We start from the raw sequence: 6,358 nt of genomic DNA on the forward strand, positions 1-6,358 counted from the left end.
GGCTGAGACAATGGGGTTTTCTAAATATACAATCATGTCATCTGCAAACAGGGACAATTTCATTTCCTCATTTCCTAATTGAATAGTCTTTATTTCTTGCTCTTGCCTGATTGCCCTGGCCAGAATTTCCAACACTATGTTGAGTAGGAGTGGTGAGAGAGGGCACCCTTGTGTTGTGCCAGTTTTCAAAGGGAATGCTTCCAGTTTTTGCAGAGCTTTCCAGAAGGTACAGCTCAGGCCATTGCTTCAGAGGGTGCAAGCCCCAAGTCTTGGTGACTTCTATGTGGTGTTGGGCCTGCAGGCATACAGAAGACAAGAATTGAGGTTTGGGAGCCTCTGCCTAGATTTCAGAGGATGTATGGAAACACCTGCATGTCCAGACAGAAGTCAGCTGCAGGAGCAGAGCCCTCAGAGAACCTCTGCTAGGGCAGTTCAGAAGGGAAATCGGGGATTGCAACCCCCACAAAGATTCCTCACTGGGGCACTACCCAGTGGAGCTATGAAAAGAGGGCCACCATCCTCCAGACCCCAGAATGGTAGATCCACTGACAGTTTGCACCATGTGCCTGGAAAAGCTGCAGACACTCAATGCCACCCCGTGAAGGAGCTACCCAAGACCATGGGAGCCCGCCCCTTGCATCAGTGTTCCCCAGATGTGAGACATAGAGTCAAAAGAGATCATTTTGGGGTTTTAAGATTTAATGAGTGCCCTGTTGGATTTCAAACTTGTATGGGACCTGTAGCCCCCTTGTTTTGGTCAATTTCTCCCATTTGGAACAGGTGTATTTACTCAATGCCTATATCCCCATTGTATCTGGAAGAAACTAACTTGTGTTTGATTTTACTGGCTCATAGGTGGAAGCAACTTGCCTTGTCTCAGATGAGACTTTGGACTGTGGACTTTTGAGTTAATGCTGAAATGAGTTAAGACACATATGTTTATTGTGGCACTATTTACAATAGCAAAGTCTTGGAACCAACCCAAATGTCCATCAGTGACAGAATGGAGTAAGAAAATGTGGCACATATGCACCATGGAATACTATGCAGCTATAAAAAAAGGATGAGTTCATGTCCTTTACAGGGACATGGATTAAGCTGGAAACCATCATTCTCTGCAAACTACCACAAGGACAGAAAACCAAACACCACATGTTCTCACTTACAGGTTGGAATTGAACAATGAGATCACTTGGACACAGGGAGGGGAACATCACACACTGGGGCCTTTTGGGGGTTAGGGAGCTGGGGGAATGATATCATTAGGAGAAATACCTAATGTAAATGATGAGTAGTTGGGTGCAGCAAATCAACATGGCATTATGTATACCTATGTATCAAACCTGTATGTTGTGCACGTGTACCCTAGAACTTAGAGTATAATAATAATAAAAAAAGTCCATCCCGGTATGGTTGCATTCTTTATTTTCTTTTCTGCTATAAATAATGGGGTAACAGGGAGTGGATAGAAGGCACTTAGTGTTTCTTTTCGTGTTTCTTTCAGAGTCTGCTATCTGTCATGCTTGTATTTTATTGCTCCAAAAAGTCTGCTCTGTCAGTGTTAAGGTCTCTGTTTTAATGTTAATGCTGTTCATTTGAACCTGAATTCCAAAGAAAGAAAGATATAATGAGGCATGTCCAACCACCCATTCCAATCATGGCCTGAACTGGTGTTTCAGTTAACTTGGAATGCCCTTGGCTGAGAGGAGGAGTCCATTCAGTTGGTTTGGGTGCTTAAGAATTTTATTTTTGGTTTACATGAGCAACTCAATGATTTTTAAACAGGGAAGCAAATTAATCAAATTTGCATGTTAGAAAGAATACTGTCAGCAGTGTTAAAATTTAAATGAAAAATAATGAGGGTGTGAATCAAGATGTACTAATGGGGATGGAGATGAAGGAATGACTGGAGAGATGCTTAGAGATATAATTGACAGAACTTAGTGATTGACTGGATGTAAATGTGAGGTAGAGAAAAGAGTTTGGAATGAATCCTAAATTTCTGGCCTGCATTATTCAATGATAATTTTATCTCCAAGGAAAGGAAAGTATAGGAAGGTTAGGTTGCTATTTTGGGGTGATCATGGAGCGGGGAAAGAGATAATAACTTCAGTTTGGGACATTGAATTTAAAATGTCAGTTGAGCTGCTAAACGCCTTGGTATAACTCTGATCATAAATTCAGGATGCTTCTTATGTTAGGCATGGTGGCTCACACCTGTAATCCCAGCACTTTGAGAGGTCGAGGCAGGCTGATCATGAGGTCGGGAGATTGAGACCATGTTGGCCAACATGATGAAACCCCATCTCTACTAAGAAAGTACAAAAATTAGCTGGGTGTGGTGGTACACGCCTGTAGTCCCAGCTACTCGGGAGGCTGAGGCAGGAGAATCGCTTGAACCCGGGAGGTGGAGGTTGCAGTGAATTGAGATCGCGCCACTGCTCTCCAGCCTGGGCAACAGAGCGAGACTCTGCCTCAAAAAAAAAAAAAAAAAAAAAAAATGGAATCTGAAAGGTTGCTCTCAAACCTTGTCTTTTTTTTGAAGGTATGCATAGCGAAAAGGAAACGCAGGCTGCTCTGTGACTTGCCTCTCCTCCTGTCCTCACCTTCTAAAAATCATTTAAAAAGTACTAACAGTTCCAATTTATTGAGCACCTACTTGGTGCCATTTTCTATAAGAGACACAGGCCTAATTAACTTCTGTAAATTGCCAAATATTACATACAGGAATTTGAAACTTAGGTTTGACTGACATAAGAACCCAGAAGTTTCCCAGTAAAATATTCTGTTTCCCAAGTTCTTTAACCACATTCTGGAAACACACTGTTGAGGAGTGAGGGTGGAATAAGTGAAACGATTTTCACATAGCAAAATGAAAGAGCGTGTGTCCGTCTATCATTTGTCTGTCTGTCTATCTATCTATCTATCTATCTATCTATCTATCTATCTATCTATCTATCTATCTTCTTTCTACCTACCTATTGTTTCTTTTTTTGGCATGCTGTAGTAAACAAAATAGACATGATTCCTGCCTTCTTGGAGCTCATATACTGAAAAGCAAGAATTCTACCTCTTTTGTAAATATGAAAAAATAAAAGCTTGAGATCATTGACTGATCAATGGACTAGTACATGCTCAAGGAATAAAATGCTGCTGTAGAAATTCGTATCATTCTTTGTCGTAAGTGAACACAGTTTGTGGTTCTCTTGTTCTGAATGTCTCACTATAATAGGTCTACACCAGACTTAACAAAATTGTATCTCTGTCTCATAATAGTTCCACAAATATTTCTTTATACTCTAGGAGCTTGCATTTTTCACTTTACATTTTCATCTCTCAGTATCAAGTGTGACTCCCTTTCCTCATAATTATGTAAAAAAAAGGACAAATTCTGTTACTCCTCAGTTTGAAGTAAACAGACTATAAAGCATCATACTATGTTAAAGGCAAAAATGCCTCTGAAGAGGAAAAATTATTCAGCAAGGGCATTGTATAAGCAGGAGTAAAAAGAAGAATATGGAATTGCTATGAGCTACAGCAGCTGAAGATGAAGACTGTGTATTTACAGCATGATTTCCCAGAAAAAGGCAACAATTGGAGAGTCTGTGTCTCTTCTGCCTCTTTTTCTTATAACTTGTTATGTGCAATATGAAATTGGCTTTAATCTGATTAAATGGATAGCTCAGGCAGTTTATAATGAGATTCAGATTCTTTCATCTCTAAGCTCTGGGTCAAAAGAGCCAAAGCTATTACTCTTTGATGGGTGTTTGGTGATCTGTGCAAGAAGGATCACACCCCAGCTTCTCAAAGGCGGATAGGTAGATCAGTAAATAGCTGACAAATGATGGGAAAGGACAGTCTTACTAGCTAGTTGAGCAATTTTGTCTTTAGAGGAAACCCAAGGATAACTCGACTTGGAGATTAAACTCTTAGTCTTGGATAGCCAACAGGGCTACATTAACAAGGAATCATGGGAAACTGTTATCCTATTACTGCCTTTTCTGGAGCTTGGGATGGCTGATATTGGACTATCTAGAAATTTTCATTAACATTTTATTAAAAATAAAAAAATTATGCCTCAAATGAAAGTACAGCTTTTCCTTAATTGTTAAACACATAAATCTCAACTAGGCTTCTTATCAGCAACAAAGCTGTTATGAGAAACCTAGTATAATTTAAAGTTGATTAGACATTTATTTCTTTTAAACATGAGCAATTGACTAATCAAAATTTAGGAAGAATCTTGATAAGTATTCTTTAATATATTAAATTCACAGGGAGTATGTTTGATTGTCATGTAAAAAGATAGATACTTTTGGAAAAAAGAAAGTAAAATAGTAAAGAAAATAATGGATAATAATCCAGAAAACCCCATACTCATTTTAAACATGTTTTAAAGTAATTGACAGATCATTTTCCATATATTTGATTTAATTTCAATAAAAGTGCTAATCAAATCTTTTATGCCTAGAAAAATACCTTGCACATAATGAAAACTCAGTGAATATTCAATCTTTTATTCAATCAGTTGATCAACTGATCGTCTTCGTGTGCTGAGCACTGAACTATTTAGTATAAATTGTGTATATACCACAAAAATTTCATGTATAATAACATTAAAGCCTGATTTATTAAATGATATATTATAAATAGAAAATATATTATCAAAATTTGCCAAAAATGTGCAAAAAACAAAATAGCACGATGTCACAAATTTTTAAAACTAAAAATCCAAGGTACTGGGCTATAATCCTTGGGCAAGAAATTTTATCTCTGTTTTTTTTTTTAAACTTGTGAAAGGAGAAACAAGTGTTAATTATCTTTCAGTTTTGTAGTGTCCTTTGTTCCTCTGTTCTAAAATATATGTGAAATGTGAGAAAGACAAGCCAAAAAAGCATTTGAAAAATTAATATTCATAAGAATGGGTAAGTGTACACATGCGAGTATGTGTGTGTGTGTGTGAGAGAGAGAAACAGAGAGAGAGAGAGAGAAAGAGAGATGGAAACAGTGACCTTGACAATCAGTCAAATGTGGTGCTCCTGGTAATGATTTGGCAGTTTCTCAACAAAATGTCAGCATGCCAAGTATTAAACCAAAGATCAAGATGATATTCAACCCTCAGATAAATTAGATCCAAATCAGATGATAGATGTGGCACATTTGTTATCATGGAAAAAAAAATGTATTGGCTCCTTCATGAGATAAGACCCAGGAATTGTGAAAGCTGGAGACTTGGAATACCCCTGAAGAACAAGGGGAAGGAAATAATGACTTTATAAGAAGGTGTCATTGTGAAAATGTATAGGCCTTCCCCTTTGTTCTTCTCATGCAGGAGAGTGACCTTCATATATCTGAGTTTTCAGTGATTGTATATATAAATAAAGGTAGGTAACATCTGATGAATGTGGTTGATGTATAGGAGTCAATAAATAAATAATTTTTTTCAAGTTAGTTTTAATTTATATCAATTTTTACGTTATGTCTTGGAATTATTCAAATACATGAGATTATCTTTGGCTTAAAATTGCTATGATACTGAAAAATTAAAAGCTGGGAATCATTTTTTTTTTCTCCTTTATTTTATGGAGATATAGGGCAGTGGGGCACAAAAGATTAGGCATAGAAAAAAATGAATAATGGGAGATCACCTAAGCGTACCTCTGATTCCTCTAAGTGAAATGCTGCAGTGACTCTATTATGATTTAGTTTCTTTTCTTTATTTTGGAATTTCTGTTTTTTAAAATTATACCTTAAGTTCTAGGGTACATGTGTACAACGTGCAGATTTGTTACATATGTATACATGTGCCATGTTGGTGTGCTGCACCCATTAACTCAGCATTTACCTTAGGTATTTCTCCTAATGCTATCCCTCCCTCCTACCCCCACCCCATGACAGGCTCCGGTGTGTGATGTTCCCCACTCTGTGTCCAAGTGTTCTCATTGTTCAGTTCCCACCTATGAGTAGGAACATGTGGTATTTGGTTTTCTGTCCTTGAGATAGTTTGCTCAGAATGATGGTTTCCAGCTACATCCATGTCCCTGCAAAGGACATGAACTCATCCTTCTTTATGGCTGCATAGTATTCCATGGTGTATTTGTGCCACATTTTCTTAATCCAGTCTATCATTGATGAACATTTGGGTTGGTTCCAAGTCTTTGCTATTGTTAATAGTGCTGCAATAAACATACGTGTGCATGTGTCCTTATAGTAGCATGATTTATAATCCATTGGGCATATACCCAGTAATGGGATTGCTGGGTCAAATGGTATTTCTGGTTCTAGATCCTTGAGGAAACACCACACTGTCTTCCACAATGGTTGAACTAGTTTACACTCCCACAAACAGTGTAAAAGC

General features: G+C 37.8%; 1 protein-coding gene across 1 annotated transcript in view; it reads left to right on the forward strand.

The window, feature by feature from the left end:
• The window catches only part of DLG2 (discs, large homolog 2 (Drosophila)), a 2,293,993-nt gene that overhangs the window by 310,317 nt on the left and 1,977,318 nt on the right, over nucleotides 1-6,358 (forward strand). The window lies entirely within an intron of this gene.

This window comes from Colobus angolensis, unplaced genomic scaffold, assembly GCF_000951035.1.
Source record: "Colobus angolensis palliatus isolate OR3802 unplaced genomic scaffold, Cang.pa_1.0 Scaffold174, whole genome shotgun sequence".
Taxonomy (NCBI): Eukaryota; Metazoa; Chordata; class Mammalia; order Primates; family Cercopithecidae; genus Colobus; species Colobus angolensis.